The 24,680-nt window shown below is 40.2% G+C and overlaps 1 protein-coding gene across 2 annotated transcripts in view; it reads left to right on the top strand.

Moving 5' to 3' along the window:
• The window catches only part of LOC144823936 (sperm-specific sodium:proton exchanger-like), an 8,804,346-nt gene that overhangs the window by 8,229,351 nt on the left and 550,315 nt on the right, over positions 1–24,680 (top strand). The gene's annotated exons all lie outside the window — the stretch shown is intronic.

The raw sequence follows: 24,680 nt of genomic DNA, 5'->3' as shown, positions 1-24,680 counted from the left end.
GGCTTTTTCACATGGTAAAATCACCTTAGAACACACCACAATTCCTAAAATTAGTATGGTACTATCAACAAATGATTTATAATGTAACTGATGTCTTAAAACCTTCTATTAACTGCAATGCTTTTTAATGAGGTGCTATCATGTATATTGGTCCCAAGATGGCTGCCAACAATTTCTGGTTTGGAGTGTTGACAGACAGTTGACAGCCAATCAGCATGCAGCTCGTGCTCGGAATGCTAGATATATATATATTTTTTTCTTTTGATTTTCTCAGGAACTACTGGAGGGATTTACACCATTTAAGCAAAAGCGTGATCTGCGAATCAGACTCTTCCATTTTGCCAAATGTTTTGTAATTCCGTTCAGCAGTTCGGGCTGTAGCCGTGTCTAATCGTCCTATGGAAAATAACATGGGGAAAACACGTTTTGGGACCCCCTTTTTTCTCAGCCCCCACTTTACAAATCCCCCCAAACCTTTCAGGGAAGGAGCGGAGCAGAGCGGGCCATCTTCTTTGAGAAATTCGCGAGGATTCATCAACCGGCGCCAAAGTTATTCCAAATAGAATGTTGCGGATATCCTATGGAAACTAGGTCCTAAATATATATCTACCTACTGGCGACCGCCAGTAGGTAATATATATATATATATTATTCATGTATCAAATTATGGCTTACCATTTATTTATATAATTACATGTATATTTTATCATGGCTAATTATATATGTATAACTATGATTCAGCAGTTGTTTATCAACGCGCACATGGCAAGCGCAAAGAGTATATTTTTTCCATGTTCATAGTGAAAGTATCTCACGTGGTTCATTGAACCAATGCACTGTCACTTTAAAAATGCTTCCCGAGCTCAAACAAAATGTCGAGTGAACAAGAGGCGTCCGCGCTGGGAAACGCGTCTCTGACTCTTGGGTAAATAAAAACTGAAGCACAAATTTTGGGTCCGTGTCCTGTTTGCTGGCGATGCGTGAGTGAAGACGTGACTGCCGTGCTGACAGGATTTCACAATATAATCAACTGGTAGTTCCGAAAACCAGTTTTACACAGGACCCCTTCTCCGAAATTGGGCCAGCGGCGAAAAACGGAAACGTCATCTGGGGCAACCTAGGAGACAATTTAAGTCCGAGAAGGAATTACCGCGGCCCCCCTGCACCGAAGAAAACCCGAAGGTGAAAGCGCGAGGACACCGGCTCCGTGTGAGTTTCCCGCTCGCACGTTCTGCAAGGAGTTCAAGTGCAGAAGCCTGGCAGGTATTGTGATATCGGTATTGCGGGGTGGAGGAGTTTGCGAGGCTGAATTAAGAAACGTGGCGAAGTAAAGAAAAGATTTAAAGAACCAGTTTCTCAAACCAAGCCGCACTAAATACAAGTAAATAAGTCCCAAGATGTCGAGCGACATTGTAAAAGAGAGGAAAGCAGCTGCCACGGGGATGTTTAAAGATACCCCCCATGTGAGCTCAACTACAAGACCTAATGAAGCCGCTAGCACACCCAAACCTGATTCAGTTATATTCAAAATGAAGATTCTCGAAAAGAAGATGAAAATGGAGATGTCTAAATGGTGGGAATCAAGGTCTCTACAAAGCTACATTGAGGTGGGAATAATTCCTCGGGGTCTTCGTATCCTGACTGCCCCCACTTACGAAGAGCCACACCCAGAATTAATGCGCGAGTGGGCAGAAGTAAACCTAGATTCCTCACAAAAACTGACTCCATTATTGATAAAGTATGCAGACATCGACAGGGCTCGCCTTTTGATAGAAATAGACACCATTAATGAAGAGTTGGCTGCTATGGGACAAGATGAAGAAATAGCAAAATTACGCAAAGAAATGATATCCCGTTTGAAGGAAGAGGAGAAAATTAAGGATCGGAAAACGCATACATTTCAAAGCGACAAAGTTGACTATGAAGTGGGACACATTTTTACGTTTGCTCGTAAATACGATGCTGTTCGGAAATCACATCAGAAGCAAGGCCAAGGAACAGGCAATAAATTCAGCAATTGGCAAAGAACGGCGGATGAGGATGCAGCTACAACATCCAGCGACTTACTAACTTCTAACAGCGAAGACGATTCCGAGCTTAGAAATACCCCAAGCGGCGCATCAGTATCCAGGCCATCGCTGGGGGAAGAAATGAAAATTTTAGCCGCCCAAAGACTAGCAACCTTAAGGCCAATGACCCGTTCACAAACACACGCAAACGGGCAAACATCAAGCGTAAACAGAGACGCATTGCAGCAAAACGTAAATCAAAATCAACCGAGAAGGAAGAAGAATTACTGGAGAAAGAAGTAACACAAACTGTGGTTAATTTGTCCAATCTAACTTTGACCATCAAAGAAGAAAATACCTTAAGTCTTGGGCTGTCTAACTGTCACCCTAACAACTTTGACTATCCCAATATCCGGATGGATATATATAAACGAATAAGGACATTGAAATTTAAAAAACTTTATGCTATGAAATACAAACAAACCAACAGAGGCGATATGGATGATACTCTAATCGAATGTACACCACCGGGATCTAACACAGTGGCAGAGCTAGAGGAGTTGTGGAATCAAGAAAACGTTCCGGCTGGAATGGCTTCTCCTCTAGATTCCAACACCTATACAAAAGGAGCGGGTTTGACACACTTCAAACCAAAATCCAAATATTGCCCAGTCCTGCTGCATGACTCTATAGACACTTTTCACGAGGTGAAATCCAAAAATTAAACAAAAAAATTGGTATGAGCGTTCAAAAACACCGCAATCAAGATCACAAATATTTCCAACTAATGAAAAAATTAAAAAACAACAAAGAGGTCGTGATCCGAAATAGTGACAAGGGAGGAAACATAGTCCTGTGGGCACATGATGAATATGTCAAGGAGGCCATGGGCCAACTAAATGATAGACAATGTTACATACACACAGATGTTACAAGACTGAAAGATATGTATCGAACTTATTACAAAAAATTATCAGGCTGGCGAAACAAGCAATTAATAAGTGACAATGAGTAAAAATATCTAAAAAATGACACTCCAACTGTACCAACGATATATTTCATACCAAAAATTCATAAGGACAATAAAAAACCACCAGGACGTCCGATTATTAGTGCCAGAAACAGCATCTTAGAAAGAACTTCAGTATACGTTGACTATTTCCTGCAGGACTATGTGAAATCCTTCCCGTCATATGTAAGAGATACAAGCGACTTCATAAACAAAGTAAAGGACTTTGAATGGAACTCGGAGTATATGTTGATGGCACTGGATGTGTCTTCACTATATACAAGTATAGTACATGAGGATGGCATACGAGCTGTTGAATACTATTTAAAAAATAGAGAACCAATCTATAAGCAACATAATGATATGCTGTTAGCAATGATAGAATTTTGCCTTTTACAACAATATTTTTATGTTCAATCATTTACTGTATTGCCAAATCCAAGGAGTGGCTATGGGGGCCAGCTTCTCCCCGAGTTATGCTTGCCTGCATATGGGGAAATGGGAGAAGCTGGTCCTCATGGGGACACACAGCGATATAATGTCAACTAAGGTAAAATTGTGGCTCAGGTTCATTGATGATCTCTTTGTAGTTTGGCATGGAACTAGAGAAGAGGCAGAAAATGTTGTAGTTCAAATTAACAACAATGATCTAAAACTAAGATTCACTGCAGAAATTAGTGACACCTGTGTAAATTTCCTAGATACTAAAGTATATATAAGCAACAACAAATTGGAAACTACTTTGTATCGAAAGAAAACAGCAGAAAATTCGGTGTTACATGCCTCTAGTTCTCACCCTCGCCACTTAGTGAATAGCATCCCTTATGACGAAATGCTTAGAAATAAAAGGGTTTGCAGCACACAAGATGAACTAAGAAAGGCCCAACTACTTAGTAAGGATCGATTTGTAGCAAGAGGCTATTCTAGACATATAGTAGATCAAGCCATTGCCAAAACAGCAATAATACCCAGAGAAGAATTATTGGTTAAAAATCAACAGAGAGATCAAGGCCAAACCCTAGCTAAAAATCTAGAGGAGGACAAGAGTTTTCGCCTTATAATTGGATATAGCAAACAACATAGGGCGCTCCAAAAGATTATTCAGGGTGAGTGGTCTATGCTCCTTAGTGACCCCGTATTAGGACCCCTGCTACCACAGAGGGCGTCCATTACGTACAGCAGAGCTCCTTCAATGAGAGATTGCTTAGTGTTATCTGACCCAGAAATAATAACCAAACCAACATGGTACCACAATTTAAGAGGTTTTAAAAAATGTACAACATGTAAGGCATGTACCCACGGGGTCAATACAAAAATATACTTTAACCCAATTAAGACAAAACCATATACAATAAACAAAATGCTAAACTGCAAAACCGAATACACGGTGTACGTTCTAACATGCCCATGTGGTCTTATCTACGTGGGCAGTACCAAATTACAAGCACATGTTAGAATACTCCAACACCTCCGCGCCATAACAAATATGGACAACACCTATCCGGTGGCGGGTCATTTTAGGGAACGCCACGGCTCCAATAACAAAGGGTTGTCTTATTATTTAATAGACTCAATCTCTCCCAATAGGCGCGGAGGAGATAGGGAGGGCAACCTACGTAAGTTGGAAACCAGGTACATTTTGTTATTAAATTCAAAACATCCTCAGGGTTTGAACTTGACTGAGGATTTGTATACTTGTCTATAACATCAAGAAGAATTTAAGAATAGGAATGGGCCACTTGACGTCCCGTATACACGCCCTGAGACAAGTTAAGCAGAGGTTAATTCAGCACCGCCTACAACCAAGCATGTAGATATGATGTAAATAGATTAATTTTAGGTCTATTTATTGAATAACAATAATGTATTATGTTTGTATTGGTGTTTTTAAATATTTCTAAATATTTTGGGATGTCTTCGATATTTTTGGATATTTTTAGATATTTTTTTATTTCTTATATAATACTTTCTGACATTGTAATAAGCACACACATGATATAGATGAAATTAGAGCAGTCTAGATGTGTGTGCGATTACCTATTAGCTAGGAGTTGGTAAAGGGCGGTAGTCGAAACCTTTGATGTGATCAATCTTTAAATACATGTGGAGTACATACGATGATGAAATATGGGAATGATATTAGGTAGAACCAGAAAATGCAATAGAATTGATGTGACTGAGATGACAATATGATATATTGGCAAACACTATTTGGGGAAAGCAGCTAGCTTAGGCACTTTAGATCTGTGAAAGAATGATCAAAGGGATAACATAATGGACACGATTTTAACTCACAAGCACATTTAAGCACATTATAGAAATATTCACTATGGAAAAGGTTAAACTCTTACAAAATAATTCCAACTGAAACAGAGTGTATGTATTTTACGTGTATCTCCAAAAAACTAGTTACAGTATGGACACAAAAGGTACAATAAATGTATTTTACGGTTATTTATGTATCAAATTATGGCTTACCATTTATTTATATAATTACATGTCTATTTTATCATGGTTAATTATATATTTATAACTATGATTCAGCAGTTGTTTATCAACGCGCACATGGCAAGCGCAAAGAGTATATTTTTTCCATGTCAATAGTGAAAGTATCTCACGTGGTTCATTGAACCAATGCACTGTCACTTTAAAAATGCTTCCCGAGCTCAAACAAACTGTCGAGTAAACAAGTGGCGTCCGCGCTGCGAAACGCGTCTCTGACTCTTGGGTAAATAAAAACTGAAGCACGAATTTTGGGTCCGTGTCCTGTTTGCTGGCGATGCGTGAGTGAAGACGTGACTGCCGTGCTGACAGGATTTTACAATATATATATATATATATATATATATTTCTCACACTCGGTCCTGTCGCAGAGGGAACGTCTTCGTGAGTCGGTGCTGGATTCGGGGCCAGGGCCGGGTCCCGTTTGAATTTTACACAAAAAGGGAAAACCAGCACTCTGCTCGTTGAATGCAATTGACTTTATTCACCACACTGTTATCACCTACGCGTTTCGAACCAAATGGTTCCTTCTCACGGCATGTAACCCTGCCGTGAGAAGAAACCATTTGGTTCGAAACGCGTAGGCGATAACAGTGTGGTGAATAAAGTCAATTGCATTTAACGAGCGGAGTGCTGGTTTTCCCTTTTTGTGTAAAATATATATATATATATATATATATATTATTAAACAAACGCCCTGACTCTTTCATAGTGTAACTCGACCGCACCCCTCCCATCCGGGCTGCTGCCTCGCGGAGCTTGCACAAACAGATCCCTTTCTTATGTGGAGCAAGCCAACGCGTTTCGAGGCTGGAGCACCTCTTCTTCCTGGGCTTAAGGGATTGCACTGATGAAACACCAGACTGCGGTTACCACTTCCTTTTCATTTTGCAGTTGCCAATCACGGCGTGCCATTTGTTGCGCTGCATTGTGGGGCATGTAGTCTTTAACGGCGATTCTGCATTCACCATTGAGTAAGTTCAGTGTCTATTCCTCACATTGAGTCCTCTGTGTAAACACCTTGAGTAGGTGGGGAGCTGTTTGCATTCGCTACTTTACCACGGGATGCCGCGCTGTCCAGACTTGACCAAGTTCAAGTCCTCTGCCTTCCCATATGTGCGCTTCCGCCGGGAATGGTGCACCTTATCAGGACCAGACAGCCCTTCTGTAAATTATTAAACAAACGCCTTGACAATTTGATAAGGTCACTCGACCACACTCCTCCCACCCGGGCTGCTGCCTCGCGGAGCTTGCACAAACAGATCCCTTTCTTATGTGGAGCAAGCTGACACATTTTGAGGCTGGAGCGCCTCTTCTTCCTAGGCTTAAGGGATTGCACTGATGAAACACCAGACTGTGGTTACCACTTCCTTTTAATTTTGCAGTTGCCAATCACGGTGTGTCATTTGTTGCGCTGCATTGTGGGGCATTGGGGCATGTAGTCTTTAACGGCGATTCTGCATTCACCTTTGAGTAAGTTCAGTGTCAATTCCTCACATTGAGTCCTCTGTGTAAACACCTTGAGTAGGTGGGGAGCTGTTTGCATTTGCTACTTTACCGCGTGATGCCCGCTGTCCAGACTTGACCAAGTTCAAGTCCTCAGCCTTCCCATATGTGCGCTTCCGCCGGGAATGGTGCACCTTATCGGGACCAGACAGCCCTTCTGTAAATTATTAAACAAACGCCTTGACGATTTGATAAGGTCACTCAACCGTTCCCCTCACATCCGGGCTGCTGCCTCGCGGAGCTTGCACAAACAGATCCCTTTCTTATGTGGAGCAAGCCGACGCATTTCGAGGCTGGATCGCATCTTCTTCCTGGGCTTAAGGGATTGCACTGATGAAACATCAGACTGCGGTTACCACTTCCTTTTAATTTTGCAGTTTCCAATCACGGCGTGCCATTTGTTGCGCTGCATTGTGGGGCATGTAGTCTTTAACTGCGATATACTCATAGTATGGAAAGGGACACAGGCACAATAGTTGAGTGAACTGCATAAACTAAATTGTTGTCATGAGCAAATCAAGATCATATATCAGTATGACTTACATGCAATGAACTATTTAGACATAATGATAGAAAAGTGAGACAATGTGTTAACAACGTGGGTAAATAACAAACCAACTGACAGGAATAATGCGTAGCATTATCAGAGTTTTCACACATTTTCTTTGAAAAAACACTTACCGTACTCACAGTTTTTGAGAGTGCGGAGGATATGCTCCGAAGAAGATCAGGGTTTAAAGGGAATGGAGACTTTAGCACAGCAATATGAAGATAGAGGGTACCCCACAGAGATAATAAGTGAAGCTAAAGAAGAGGCTCATAAAATATCTAGAACAGAACTGTTGACCAAGACCACCAAGACCACCAAGGTGCCAACAAAGAGAGAAATATTTGTATTGAAATATTAGACAGCAGCTAGATTCATACAAAAAAGCGTTTTACGCAGATGGGAAATCATAGAACAGGAAACTGATTTTTTGCAGGTCTTTCAGGCCAAACCAATGTTTGCATACACTAGGTCCAACAATTTGAAAGACATCTTTAAAAGGGGTCAAGACAAGCGGAGAGATATCAACTTCAAAGGGACGAGGAAGTCTTATAACTGCAGACACTGTGGTAATGTCATTGTAGGAGACTGTTTTATGCATCCGCATACAGGTAAATCTATCAAACTTAGACAAATGGCGGATTGCAATTCAGAAATGGTGGTGTACGCAATTAAATGCCCGTGTGGGCTTGTTTATGTAGGCAGAACTACAAGAAAAGTAAAGATTCGTCTGACTGAACACAAGAGTCTCATTCGAACAGTTAACCACAAGTCTAACTTAGCAATTCATTGGCAAGAAAAGAAACATACGATACCACAATTGCGTTTCACTGTTTTAGAACAGATTGATGTAAATGTACATGTTGATCCCAACCGTTTTCTGTCTCAGAGGGAGACAGTTTGGATAAAATACATTAGAGCCTTGTGGTCTGAATGACAAAATCGAGATGATTTGTTTTCTGTAAACCAAATCGAAAAGACTTGTCTTTTTGTAAATAGATGTTTGGAGACTGTATTTGTATAAACAACCATGAGTGGTACATCAGTCATGTCTATGGTGATACAAGGGTTAAGGAATGAGAATATTTTCATTCTAGTGTGCAAATCTGGACATGTGAACCTAATAGTAAATATGCATCCACATTTAGTCACATTACTTATTTTTTACTTATTTTTTAATTTGTCATTTTGTCACATACGCACAGTGTGTCAGCATACCATTGGCAGGCATCTGTTAGTTAAAAGACAGTAACGATACACATGAGGACTCTTAGGCAGTATAATGTATTGATTTTTTTTAATAAGAACATAGTTTGGGACTTTTCCACATATTGTGTGATGACTCACGAACGACAACAGAGCGTCTTAAGATGGCGGCCATTAACACTAACTTGAAACAGTGGTCCTTCTTCTGTTTTCACAGTCTGAGCCCGCGTCACATGCTATGAAACGCAAGTAGACGCGTAAGCTCGGTGCAGCTGAGTTTAGAGAGCAAGTGTCGGTACAATATGGAATGTAGAAGCGAGTGAGCTGATAAGATTGTTGAAGCAAGGTAGGGAACGTTTTTGGTAACACAGAACACAGTCATGTTGAGTAGCGAAATGGAGGTTACATATGGTGTTTATTTTGGCAGTTTACAAACACCGGACTAGAGCGAAATTGATACCAGCTTTCAGCTTTGAGCAACGCATTAAAAGTGGAAGGTATGTGTAGGGAGCAATAGATGGAGGTGAGATGGCAGATTATTTATCGCAATTAATTTGATGATGCTTTCGTTTTTTTGTAGAGTTCACAACGTGTACACAACAGGTCAGTGAGACATGTTGGTTGTTGACAAGTTGATATATCACAAGGGTGATGGCAGGCAAATATTAACTCACACTTTTATAATTTTTTCCACAATTTTTTGGGATGGCTCTGCAGGTTCACTATTGGATTCACAAGATTGGTATAAGCCTATATACTAACCCAATGATACATATACATGGAGTTGGCACTGGTTTGTCTAGTGATGAACATAAGGTAGATTTATAAAAAAAACTAATGTGTATTATTTATTGTGTATTCTATTGTAGTATTCCCCCAAAGAAGGTACAATTACCGAAATGCATTGGGAATCACGTGGTAAACACATGCAATTCATGATGTAATGAATTAAGAAAAGTGTTACATGCAAAAGAAACGAAGAATAAAGAAGAAATCAAGAAGAATCATTAGATATTGTTTTCAGATACATATTTTTTGTAATTGAGTAACCTGTTTACATGGCAGTGTTATACCGTTGCATAAGTTAGCTAATGTTGCTATAATTTATTTTGATTACATGTTTGAAATTTATTATGAATTAGCACCTTCGGGGCTAGTGTACAGTGGGTCCCTTAGCAAACAGGTTCCGTTAATACTCCAAACCAGGAAGTGTTGGCAGCCATGTTGTATGTCGGGAGAGCAGAGTCACAAGAAAACAGTAAAACAAAGTTGAGAAATAAGGAAACGGGGCAGGGTAGAAACCTTCTGAGCCTATAGTCTTGGTCAGTGGGTGGTACATGGATCTTTAGGCTCAATTTTTATTTAAAAATAAATAAAATATGGTGGGGTACTCGTGCAGTACTTGTACGTGGTGGAAAAGGTGAAAAAAAAGTAGAAGTCCGTTTTATTCATTAGGTCCCAGGGGGCAAATTACGGGGGCAATTTTTCTGCATAATGGGGGCTTGTAAGGTGCCCAGAGCACTGGGGAACGGCACTCCTCTGGTTTTATTTTGAAGTATGCGGGTGGGGTTACGGTCCTACTGCCCGCAGTCTCGGTGAGCAGCACCCCTTGGGTCTTTTAAAAAAAAAAAATGTGTTTTGAGCTCTCTCTCTCTCTCTCTTCCCGTACACGCCGCGCGGAACGCCACATTTCTGGGGCAGTGATATGTAAAATGTCCTTCCAGCTCCGGGTACCTGCATTGTCTGGAGATTTTATTAATGTTGGGAGGGTGGGCTTAATAAATTCCTTGTAATTTCCCATAGAAGCCTATGTTTTGGTGTTAACATGGGCTTCTATGGGAAATAACAAGGCTGTATTATGAAGCTCATTATTGCCGTTTCATCGGCAGTTTCCTGCCAATAAAACGGCGATAATTTTAACACCGGTCCTTGATAATATGCACCTAAGTTTACTGGTAAAAAAAAAGTGCAATGGGCCATATTATCAACAAAAGGCGATACATTATCGTCGTTTTTATTGGCAGAAAACTGCCGATAAAGCGGCGATAATGGGCTTGATAATATGCTCTTGTGAATAACCATAGCAGCCCAGGTTAACATCAGAACTTGGGCTGCTATGGGAAGTTACAAGGGCCTATGGTTTTTTATTTATGTTGGGAGGGTGGGCTTGATAATACGTCCTTGTTAATTGCCATAGAATCCTATGTTCTGGTGTTAACATGGGCTTCTATGGGAAATAACAAGGCCGTATTATCATGGTCATTATCGCCGTTTTATCTGCAGTTTCTTGCCAATAAAACAGCGATAATTGTAACACCGGTCCTTGATAATATGCACCTAAGTTTACTGGTCAAAAAAAGAGCAATGAGCCATATTATCAACAAAAGGCGATACATTATCGTCGTTTTTATTGGCAGGAAACTGCCGATAAAGCGGCGATAATGGGCTTGATAATATGCTCTTGTGAATAACCATAGCAGCCCAGGTTAACATCAGAACTTGGGCTGCTATGGGAAGTTACAAGGGCCTATGGTTTTTTATTTATGTTGGGAGGGTGGGCTTGATAATACGTCCTTGTTAATTGCCATAGAAGCCTATGTTCTGGTGTTAACATGGGCTTCTATAGGAAATAACAAGGCCGTATTATCATGGTCATTATTGCTGGCAGTTTCTTGCCAATAAAACTGCGATAATTGTAACACCGGTCCTTGATAATATGCACCTAAGTTTGCTGGTCAAAAAAAGAGCAATGAGCCATAATATCAAAAAAGGCGATACATTATCGTCGTTTTTATTGGCAGGAAACTGCAGATGAAGCGGCGATAATGGGCTTGATAATATGCTCTTGTGAATAACCATAGCAGCCCAGGTTAACATCAGACCTTGGGCTGCTATGGGAATTTACAAGGGCCTATGGTTTTTTATTAATGTTGGGAGGGTGAGCTTGATAATACGTCCCTGTTAATTGCCATAGAAGCCTATGTTCTGGTGTTAACATGGGCTTCTCTGGGAAATAACAAGGCAGTATTATCATGGTAATTATCGCCATTTTATCCGCAGTTTCTTGCCAATAAAACGGCGATAATTGTAACACCGGTCCTTGATAATATGCACCTAAGTTTACTGGTCAAAAAAAGAGCAATGAGCCATATTATCAACAAAAGGGGATACATTATCATCGCTTTTATCGGCAGGAAACTGCCAATAAAGCAGCGATAATGGGCTTGATAATATGCCGTTGTGAATAACCATAGGAGCCCAGGTTAACACCAGAACCTGGGCTGCTATGGGAAGTTACAAGGGCCTATTATCAAGCGCATTATCGCCGCTTTATTGGCAGTTTCCTGTCGATAAAAGCGGCGATAATGTATCGCCTTTTGTTCATAATATGCTCCTTCATTTCTATGATATTATGTAAAGCTTTCTTTTTTTTTGGTGTAGCAGTTGTACTCTCTTCGCATGCTCAGCGTCGTTTCGAAGCCCACGTTTTCTTTTTCTTCAAGTTCAACAAGCAAACCTTTCTTTATATCAGTTAGTAAATCTGGTGCTTTCTTTTCCCGGTTCGTGTGTCATCCGCTGCTGTACTTTTGTACAGTATTAATAGTCATATTTTTTATATAGTTATTTGAAAGGTAGTGCCGAGGAGCCAAACATGGATTACGTACTCCGTCCACCGCCATTTTAGTAGTTTCTGACCGTTGTTTTTATTATATCTGTTAGTTAGAACTCAGTAGTTTTCAATCCTAGTCTTGAATATCTTGCTATAGTATTTGAACATTATTTTTACTGTGGGCCGTCATACCCCTGCCCCAAAAAATAATGTAGTTTTTTTTTTATTAACTTTTATTAAACAATAAATATAAATGAAACTCAATTATAACTATATTAGAACTGGAAAAATAACTTACACAATGTTATAAACAAATTGTGAAATGGCTTCCAAAAGGTGTCCGATTGGTAATCAGCAAATGAAAAAAGAAAATTAGAGTTTAGAATTATGTAGATGTGAGTAAATGAGCTGAAGCATTACGGGGCATATTATCAAGAACGGCGATAAAATTATCACCGTTTCAGCGGCAGGAAACTGCAGCTAAAGCGGCGATAATGGGCTTGATAATATGCTGTTGTGAATTCCCATAGCAGTCCAGGTTCTGATGTTAACCTGGGCTACTATGGTAATTCACATGGGCATATAATCAAGCCCTTTATCGCCGCTTTAGCGGCAGTTTCTTGCCGCTGAAACTACGATCATTTTATCGCCGTTCTTGATACTATGCCCCTACAAGTTTTGGTAACTCTACGGTTTTACGTGTGCAGTGTGACTCGTACATTCCAGTTCTGTTATAGTGCCGCGTTCAAGTGGTGTCTATATGGAAGTGCCTACTGCATTACTGACGCCCGTTATGGTGACTTATTTCTAATGCATTCCTAAGGAGGCTTTGTAGATCTAGGCCTCTGTCCTTACCGTTGAATAAACCTAAGTTTAAGAGAGAAAGAGAAATGATGTCACAGAGAGTGAGAGAGAGAAAGAGAGAGAAAACAACATTAAAACTGTGTCGCAGAGTCTGGAGTTGAGATTTTTTCCTTGCATCAATTTACTCATGTTAAAAGTGACTCAAAAGTGGCGTAATAAGGTTGTGGATCTGTTTGTCAGACTGTTGTAATGTATCTGTTGTCACTGCTCGGAGGTAATTATAGATTTTACAGAGAAGCTGCTGTACACTACGCATTCTGGGTCATAATTTCAAGCCTGGGCGACAAAATTATCGCCATTTTATCGGCAGGAAAGTGTCGCTAAATTGGCGATAATGGGTTTGATAATATGCTCTATGGAATTCCAATCGAAGCTTATGTTAGATGTCCTTCACATCTAACATGAGCTTTGTTTCACAAATAAAGCTAACACTATAGTTTTACGAGTGCAGTGTACCTGGTACATTTTACTTGTTATAGTGCCGCGTTCAAGTGGTGTCTATATGGAAGCGCCTACTGCGTTACTAACGCCTGTTATGCCGAATTATTTCCAATGCATTCCTATGAAGGATTTGTAGATCTAGGCCTCTGTGCTTTCCGTTGTATAAACCTTGTGGCCAAACACATAAGGAAGTAGACTTCACAACTTAATTCAACAATTCTTCTACACGTCCAAGCAGACAGCAGTGTCTAAGTTTAAGAGAGAAAGAGAAATGATGTCACAGAGAGTGAGAGAGAGAGAAAACATTAAAACTCTGGGCCATAATATCAAGCCTGGGCGACAAAATTATCGCCACTTCATCGGCAGGAAAGTGTCGCTAAAGTGGCGATAATAGGTTTGATAATATGCTTTATGGAATTCCAATCAAAGCTCATGTTAGATGTCCTTCACATCTAACATGAGCTTCGATTGGAATTCAATAGAGCATATTATCAAACCTATTATGGCCACTTTAGCGGCAGTTTGCTGCCGATAAAGTGGCGATAATTTTGTTTCCAAGGTTTGATAATATGGCCCTCTCTCCTTTCATTAATAAAAGTTACACTACAGTTTTACGAGTGCAGTGTACCTGGTACATTTTTATTGTTATAGTGCCGCATTCAAGTGGTGTCTATAAGGAAGTGCCTACTGCGTTACTAACGCCCGTTATGCCAAATTATTTCTAATGCATTCCTATGAAGGATTTGTAGATCTAGGTCTCTGTGCTTACTGTTGTATAAACCTTGCGGCCAAACACTTCAGCCAGTTGGATTGACAACTTCATTTCAACAATTCTTCTACACGTCCAAGCAGACAGCAGTGTCTAAGTTTAAGAGAGAAAGAGAAATGATGTCACAGAGAGTGAGTTCGCACTCTGGGCCATAATATCAAGCCTGGGCGACAAATTTATCGCCACTTTATCGACAGGAAAGTGTCACTAAAGTGGCGATAATGGGTTTGATAATATGCTCTATGGAATTCCAATCGAAGCTCATGTCTGATGTCCTTCACATCTAACATGAGCTTCGATTGGAATTTCATTCCTGAAGAACGTCCAAAGAAGAGGAAAGAAGCTCTAATTTGGACGTTTTTCACTTTTCCAGAAGGTCAAAAAAAGGTTAATGCTCAAAAAGTAACGTGTAAAATTTGCGAAAAACTCTTTCACGTGGTGATCCATGTAAAAAATACTCCTTTGGCACAGCAAATATGGTGCGACACGTGAAGAGCTTGCACCCCAAGAACTTTGCTCGAGCTGCAAGACGGAGGTTGCACGAGAACCCACCTGCTGCTACACCAAGCACATCAACTGCGGCAGCAGGATTTGCAGCAAGCAGTCCACACCCACATTTTTGTGTTATGGGGAACAGTCTATAGACTTGATGAAACGCAGGATGCAGGATCATTGCTGTCCTCGACATTAGTTGTTCTTTTTTCATTCTTTTGTTCTGCTTGGAATTTGTTGAGAAAACACAAAAAAATACAAAACAAAAAAACTGTTCTTTTTAGAACTACCTTCACTGGTCAAAGAAAGAACTATATTTCTATGTTAGTGTGTAAAAGTGTTTCAGAATGAATGTGTAGTTCATAAATGAATGAATGAAAATGTTACTAGTGTATGGAGAATGTGAAAGTGCATAAATATAAGGAACTGCTATAGCAAAAATCTATAAGGTGTTTATCTATAGTATACTGTAGTATGTCCGAAGCACTTGAATGTATCATATGTACAGAAATATGTTACAAGTCTATGTTTCAATTTGCGCTGCTGGTGAAAGTGCCTGGGTGAATTTGTGTGTGTTAGGGGTGGATTTACAATCCCCCTGTGCCTCTTTTACACAGCCGTTGCTTTACTTTCGTGACACAGCGGTGGTGCAAAAGATGTGCCATGGTTTGTGGTATTAACAATGTGACGCATCTGGAGGGTGTATTACATAGTAAAGCGCTGCGCCAGAAAAGGATTTCTTGTGCAGGAGAGGGTGCAGCAAGGCCTCCGGAAAGTGACTGAGTGAAATGTAGGTGTAAGGATTGATACAGCATTGTGAGCATAGGGCCCCAAGAGAATTGCTGGAGCTGTGTTATACTTGCAACCGACGTCAAGCAATAATTCATCCAAAAATTACTTTGCAATTTAGTTTTGTTATTATTTTATAATAAGAATATGAAATATAATCTAAACCTAAATATAATCTAAAAAATAAAATAAATATAAATATTTATATTAAAAATATAAGAAATTAATATGAAAAGAAAGACATAATAATTAATACATTTACAAATTATCATTTACAAAACCTTTGAAATTCACTGAAAAAACAATTTTTGATCGTGTGTGTCAAAGGTTATATTACAGTAAGAGGAGGTCTGCCACGAGGATGATGTAATCAGTGATGTCATCAGGGATGTCATTTCAGATGTCATTAGTGATGTCATGAGTGATGTCACTCACCATGTCATGAGTGATGTAATATGTGACGTCATCAGCAGTGCATTGCGGGCGCGCAAGTTATAGTTAGCTGAGCTAACTATAACGGAGAAATTTCAAAGATTTTGTATGACAGAAATGTTCAGCTAACTATAATGTGTGAAACCTATGGTTTTTTCAATGAATTTGCATGGTTTTTTGAATGCTAATTCCTAACTATAACGTGTGTGAAACCTATGTTTTTTTCAGTGAATATATATATATGCACACACACAATGAACAGAGACCATTGATAGAACATTTGACACTCTTTGTGACAATCAATGTGACAAAATGTATTAAAAGTAGCTACCCTAGATTGTATATTTGAGTTTAGCAAGCTGTTTTTCATGCTGTTCAGGAAGGCAAACTGTCCACTGGTCACAGCAACATGAAATACGCTGTTTTAAGCTCACTACAACAGCAGTAGCAGCAACTAGCATTACTGCATTGTAAAACCTCATGCAATATTGGAATTTGCAACCCCGAGAGTATGCAGTAAGATTGTAAAAGATAGTTTTACAGATTTCATATGCCAAACAAATCTTGCACCAAGTTTGAAAAACTTGCTAAACTTTCATTGTGCTCGCACTAACGTGGTGACTGAAGTAGGGTAAAGCAAAGGTCTGTTATGCTGGCTTAAAGCATTATTCTAAAATAGGGGCTGATCAGTTGATTGTCTAAAAAATGTTTTGCTATCAAGTAAACATTCTGTAAGCTATTGCTTTCATTTCTCTAACGGCAGGCGCCTGTGTTAAAAAGAAAACAAGAAATCACCTTGTAGCGCATACACAAGAGTCAAAAACAATTTAAAGCAATCAACCTATTTTAAAGAGACAAGGTTGATAAAATATCATTAGGCTTAACTGAACTTGTTATGCATCTTTTCAATGTGTTCTGAGGCCTCATGGTTTTATGTGTGTGTATTTGGTATTTCTGTTACATTTTCCATTGTGCTTCTAAGCAGCAATGAAAGTGTAATGTGTGGTCTGCAAGGTTATACATAAGTATATCCCCCTGAGGATCAACATACCCTGTATTTCTGCAACTACCTACTTAGGTTCCTTCCTCATGGCTGTCATTTGTTCACGCCTTAGATGTTACTTGGCCTCTCTCTTTATAGGCTCTAGGGTTTCAGCTTGATCTTCACGGTGTCGCTGCTTACCTGCTCGCTGTCCAGCCTCCTTTAGGTCTGCTGCATAGACCACCATATCATCTGCTGTTTAATGGCCAGGGCACCTGCCTGTCACTTCCTGGGCTGCAACCTAGTCTACCTCTGTGCTGCTATCTGGTTCCTCGCGTGGCCTGTTGACAACTTCTTCTATTCTATAGCTTCTACCACCTCATCCCTGTCCTCGCGATTCTCTAGCATGGTACCTCCCTGGGCTGCCACTTGGTATTTCGTGGGCTGCTAGGTAACTCATAAGACTGCCCCATGTTTCCTCCACAGACTTAGATCTGAGTTTTCCTGAGAATTCTACCTGGTCTACAACTGAGTCCCTGCCCGGGGGATGTTAATTGGTCTCCACTCCGGGGATGTGCCTTGATTGCTCTAAGATGGTAACTTGACTGCTGTCGACAGACTAGTCTGCCTCAACTTGGCAATGAGCCAATCACTTGGCCCTACTCCAGTTTATATGATTCCTTGCAGTGTGATCATCCAGTGAAAATGCTCAAACATTTTGAAGCCTATGCTACCTGCCAGCTGACTTCACCCACTATAGGGACATGAAGTGATGGTAGGCATGGGTAGCAGCTGCTAAGCATGGCTCACCCTTTGGCCTCCCTGGCCCAGCCCTCGCTACCCCTCGTCCCAAGTTCTCCAGCACCAAACTGGAGGCTGTAAGAGTGTGATACGTTGTCAAGGTGTGAACTGAGTGGTCAAAGCGGGAATTAGTTTGTGTCCGTTACCCCTGGCATTTAGGTGACGGCCATGTCTTAATGTGGAACAAATGTATCCCTTTCATCAACAAGGTTCTAATCCTGAGATGCAACAGCCTGAGCCTTCTCATTCATCCACACACTTTAGGCAGTGCATTGTAGTAGTAATATTTGTAGTGTAGACGTGTAACACAACTGGGTCTTTCTATTACTATTCATCCATACAGTTGATGCTTCAAATCACAGAGGGTCAAACAGTAGCAAGATAATGGGCTCAGACCTCCGAAAAATCTGCTAGCTACCACTGATGATAGGTTTCATGATCATCTACGGTGCTGACTGAAACGTTTTTTACATCACCTAGTGGCGGAAAGAATGTGCCCAGGTAACGCATGTACTGGATGCATGTTTAAACTGATGTGCTAGTTGGTTTTCACAGTCCTGTTTGACATTTTGTCTATTTACCTACATAACACAGTGCCCTGCAAGCAGCGTACAACAACAAATGGCCTATAGCGTCCAAAATGTGGCCGTTCTAACCAGGCAGTGAGTACTATCGGTGCTTGAGATGCTCAAAGTATTCCAATCTGTTGGGTTATTATTGTGGCTTGTCATTTATGTAATAATTCATGACCATGGTGAACAATTAGTCCTCTGATTCAGAACACAAATACTTGGATTTTCCATAACACAATAATTCCTGCACTTGAATTGAAAGTGCTGTAACAATCTAATCTGGCTCAGAAAAAGCAGATCTAGCTGCAACGCAGATGATGGCAGGAAGTGGGTAGTTGGTTTTACCATTCAACACCAGTGGATCGGACTGGTGTTGAGTACTCATGTATGTTCTAGATTTGTGGTGTTGCATTGTCTTCGAACCTTGAGGCTACCAACTAGAGAATCCATTTTTTATACATTTTCCAACACTACGGCTTTTATTCTCTCCTGAAATTTAGTATGTTTAAAGTGAATCCATCTTTTGGCGATTTCAGTGAAGAACTGTCTGCTTGAAGGATTTTCTTTTGCTGTTTTTATTTGTATGTGATTTATATTGCAAAGTAAATATAAACAATACTAATAACAAGGTAATACAATCATGGAACAAAATGCTTAAATGCTATTACAAAAACAGTAGATTGCATTTACAAACATGTACGCCTACACATACAAACCTTTTGCTTTACTTCTTATTTGCAATAAAAAAAAAAAGTAGGTATCAACTTCAGGACCTTATAAATCTTTAGCCATGCAGCACTTTATATTACTGCACATAAGAATATCAGCTGGCTAACTGCCCACTTACAAGATACCAAAGGTGAGACCTATTGGCTATGCCAATGCTTGTTATAAATTGATGTAAGGTTTCTTTGGTGTCTTGTCAATTTATATTTCGATTGTTTTGGTGCTGTTTAAATTCTTCATACTTGTTCCTTTATGTAAACCTTGCTGCTCCGATTCACAGCTCGCCAGGGCTGAGTTGAAGGTTTGCCAAATAAAACCTAAAGGTCATAAAGGAGTTGGTAAGTCTATTGCACTGTAAAAATGCACAGCCACACCATATAATAACCCCCATTTCCTCACACTGCCATATGTTCTCCTAGGCTTAGCTATGATTAGCAAGAGGCAAGGCAATCACACTATCCCTATGTATTGCCAAACAAGCAACTACTGCACAATGGGGAAAGAAAACAACTCCAGAATATAGCACCTGGATTATCAGGCTTTGGGAGCTCCTGGGCATGAAGAAACTCTCATCAAGTAAAGAGGGAAGGAAGATCAACTTTGAGATACATTGGTGTCATGCATAACTTTCCTCTCAGAGAACTTGCATGCCCCAGATACTTGAGGGTTCATCTTACACAATCTCACAACACAGTTCAGATGGCCAATACTCTCCATAGTGACCCACAGTTACAAGTTTGTGGAATCTGACATACAGATCCACAGTTTTGATTCTCAGTATGACCAATGGTGCAAGGTAAACTTCGGTAGTAAGGATACCAGAAGAGAATAGGGAAGGGAGGGTTATTGGGTGGTTGGGATTTGTGTTGATACTGCATTTATGCCACCCCCTCAACTATTGGTTGTAACTGGGTCCTGTTGGCCTACCAATAAAGGATAATGCCGAGAGAGTGTATCAAAATTTTATGTGGCTTTCAGTACAGAGTCAAGGAAACAAGTGGGAGTGAAATAGAGCATCACAACTTTTCTAGCATCCAAGAAGGTGTAAAGACCAAAAGAGCAGCTGTCAAACTGTTCTGTGATTTGGTATAAAACACGGCTCAGTAGAAACCAGGGGCATATTAGGGGCATATTATCAAGACAGGTGGTAAAATGATTGCCGCTTTGGCCGAAAACCACCGCTAAAATGGCAATAATGGGCTTGATAATATGCTCAATGGAATTCCAATTGAAGCCCATGTTAGATGTGAAGGACATCTAACCTGAGCTTCAATTGGAATACCATGGAGCATATTATCAAGCCCATTATCGCTGTTTTAGCGGCGGTTTTCTGCCGCTAAAACGGCAATAATTTTATCGCCTGTCTTGAAAATATGCCACTTGGTGTATTCCAAGAAGTCTGATAACTAGCAAAAGAGTCAACTTTCCTAAATGTTAATGAACAATGGATAGAAATTGGACTGTAGTTTGTCAGTATGATGGAGATTGCAATTATATTGTTAGCAAAGGGATAACAATGACTACTTCCCTTCCTGGGCGTTTTTTAACCACTGCTATCCTATGAGTAGTATAGGTTCTACACTACTCATCACCATGTATTTTCGCTAAGTGGATGTGACAGGTGGCCACGCCCATTTGGCCACGCCTCTTAAAAAAAAAGAATACAAAAAAATCACAAAAAAGAAAGAAAAAAAAAGTATAAAACGATAAGTTAGGATTTGGGAATTAAGGCATATAAAATGATACGGCGATGAAATAAAAAAAGCGTATAAAAACGATAAGGTAGGATTTGCGAATCATGGCATATAAAATGGTACGGCGATGAAATAAAAAAAGCGTATAAAAACGATAAGGTAGGATTTGCTAATCATGGCATATAAAATGACATGCCGATTTAATCAAAAGCCTGTAAAATGATCAAGAATGGTTGGGGGTGGCTAAGAAGTGGTTGTAGTGTGAAATACGAGTCTACAAACGTGGATATTGTATTCATGAAATTGAAAAACTGTTACTTATTTAGAGTAGTGCCTAGGGTGCAAAATGTCCGCGTGATGTAACTGTTGATGCTGTCTTCGAGCACGTCATCATCGCCCGAGAAGTATTTGCTCTTTTGAACATTGTAAAAGACTCTAGGTTCCTGACTCAGCTCTTTTTCAAACTCTTCACTGCCTTAACATCGCTTGTTATGGCATAGCGAGTTCGGGCGAAACACAGGTTTGGGGTACGGCATCTTTGATCTGATCGGAAAATAAAAAGCATCTTCCACGCATTTAGTGCTCTGCCGCACCCCGGTCTGGACAATGTGTCGAAACAGACTTTCCTGCAACAGAAAAAACACACATACATATTAGTGCCAAACACGAGCATCAACATGTTTTCATTTACTCGTCATTAATAAATGTCCTGTTACGCGGTTTTAAACTCCTACAAAGATACTTGATCTTAAAATATCTACGATCTCTTCTTCCTCAGATGGTGTTTCATTATCAATCTTATGTCTTCATCACCCGCCTCATACAAACTTTTAACATTCTCTCTTTTAATATACTTTAACACATTCACAATCATCTTAATACATTTGGTGGGTAGAAACATTTCTTTCACGCCAAAGACCACCCCCAAAGCGACCATAATTTTATGGGGGTGCCGCTTACAACATAGTTTACGTATCAACCTATCTTCATATTCACAACCCATTGTGAGACAGTCGTGATGCAACTGACTTGGGTCATCAATTTTACAACCTTCTCAATTGTCGTACCACCCCGCCTTTAAGCACAATTTTATGATCGCGGCTATCGCTGTCAAACGTGTGTGATACTGTTCCGTGCCCCAAATTTCACCACGCCAAAGTTGTACAATTGCATCTAGGTGCTTACAGCTCCAGTTTTTATGGGTAACTGCAAGTTTTTTTCTGTCTTGATCAGCAGAGACATGAAAAACTTAGCAATGGATGTGTAACTTCCATAGTCGTGCTAGCGGTTTTGTCACCTGGGGCTTTTCCTCCTGTCTTTTGCTGATAAAAAGAAAAAAGGGATTTTTTGACCTCAACCTTCTTCATAACTACTCGCCTCATCATCACACTCTTAAACACCCCAAAGGTTTGCTGAAAAATCGCGGTTCGTACTTACTTTTTGGTTTCCAACTTCACACTTTTCTTCTTGAGCATCCGTTGACTTCTCTGGCTCGTTTACAGATTCTTCTCCGGAATCCATCTCTGTACAGTCGCTAAAGTCCTTGGGTTCAGGCTCTTGCAGGTAAATACCCTCATCTTCTAAACTCAGCTCCGGGCTTCCTCTGCCGTCTGTAGCATCATGGGTATTGTTCGGTGTTTTACCAACATGCCCAGCCGCCTCCTCACCGGCGCCGGTCCCAGGGTTTATATTCAGCAGCGCCGTCTCCGCGATGCCTGTCTCTGGCTTTTTATTCAGCGGCGTCGACGCCATCTCAGCCATAGTATTCTCAGGCGTTGTTGGAGTGCAATTTTCCTTATCACTATCGGCGAGTTCTGCGGCGTCATCTACCGCGTTCCTTCAGCATCTCTGTAATAGTTTCTCCAAGGAGTCCAGATTTCACGCTGCTGCAAGAAATTCTCAAAGTTGTCTTAAAGCTCGAATTTTCTTCGTCGGAAAAAAACTGGGGTTTCTTAATACACTGTCCTCGGAATGCTGGCTTATATCCTCTGTGAACAAGCTAGACACGCCCCCGGTATGTTTTTAGACTCGTATTTCACACTACAACCACTTCTTAGCAACCCCCCAGCATGCTTGGTCATTTTACGCGCTTTTGATTTCATGGACGTGTCATTTTATATGCCATGATTCGCAAATCCTAACTTTTCGTTTTCATACGATTCTTTTTATTTCATCGCCGTATCATTTTATATGCCATGATTCGCAAATCCTAACTCATTGTTTTTATACGATTTTTTTTTTTTTTCAGCGACATATCATTTTACATGCCTTAATTCACAAATCCTAACATCGTTTAATGCGTTTTTCTTCTTTTTTTAATTTCTTTTTTTTTAAATCTCTTTTATTTTTTAAGGGGCGTGGCCAAAGCGGCTTGGCCACCTGTCTCATCCAAATAGCGAAAATACATCGTGATGGGTAGTGTACAACCTATACTACTATGTGATGTAAGGTGAGACTTTAAAACGCCAATGCAATAGCTTACCTTATTCAGAGGTCAGATGAGATCCTGTTTTGATACATTGCCATTTATCCTCAAAATAATGTTTGGTTAAAAGAGTAATCTTGATTAGTCTGCCTTCCAGTAACGTAAAGAGAGAATGACCAGGAGAAGACACACAATCCTGCAAATCATCCAAACTGGCATATATTTAATTTTCTTTCCCTTAAAAGAAATCAGATAAACTGTGGAAGCGGAACAACCCAAAGTGCAGGAGAAATCTGACTATGCTAAAATTGTCTTTTGACAGGATAGAGTAGCTGGTTAGTAGTAGTCAGACAGCGCTTTTGTAAAGCCTATTTATATTCTGTTTCAGCTGCTCTATACCAGTGCCAGCCCATCGGTGGCGTTCAAGTCCTTTTAAAGCAAACCAGCATATCTGAGTCTCGAGCAGTAAATAATAGTAATCATTTTTAGAGCAACTATATCGAGTGCATCGGAGAACCATTAAAAAACAACATGTAAATTCCGGTAAATGTTTGGACTTCTGTGTGTTTTGGAGTTTCTGAGAGCTCATATTTAGAAACTTGACATAAGGAACGCCTTTGCGCCATTTTCGGCAACAGGTTTACCTGTTTCACCATGGTCGACTAAATCAAGGCATTTGAAATCACTATTAAACAAATATTCGAGACAAATGGAAGGATGTTTAAATAAATAGCATTTCACAAAAATGCCATCATATGAAAATGAGCACTATATGTGATAGATGCTGGGAATATAAACCCTTACCCCTTATCCCCACATCTAGCTATTTGAGTTATGGTTGTATTTGAAATATACCAGGTTAGCTAAACGTGTCCATGTCTCGTCAATTGTCCTGAAGTGATCGAATTTTAATTGGAACGGGGCGATCATTCTGCAAATATACTTACTGAACCACAGATGGGAAATTACTGTTTAGAGGCTTTGACACGAGCAACTTTACACCAGCACTTATGCTTGCCATATTATGATTGCATCCCTGGTGCCTCACAGTGAAATGTGAAAGACTCGGGAAGATTTACAAGCCCCTTGCCCCACTTTTGCATCACTTTTAATATGGGAAAAGTGAAGCCAAAGTGGCGCAAAGGGCTTGTAAATCTGCCCCAAAGTATTCAGCCTGCAGATGCATGATGCAAATCCTCTTGAAAAGACGTGTACATATTATGGGGCAGCTTTACATGCCCCTTAGACACTTTTAAGCTGTCATTGCAGCGGCGGCGGAAATCATGGGAAAATTTGCGACTCAT

This window comes from Lissotriton helveticus, chromosome 3_1, assembly GCF_964261635.1.
Source record: "Lissotriton helveticus chromosome 3_1, aLisHel1.1, whole genome shotgun sequence".
Taxonomy (NCBI): Eukaryota; Metazoa; Chordata; class Amphibia; order Caudata; family Salamandridae; genus Lissotriton; species Lissotriton helveticus.
This window is presented reverse-complemented; position numbering and strand designations above follow the sequence as displayed.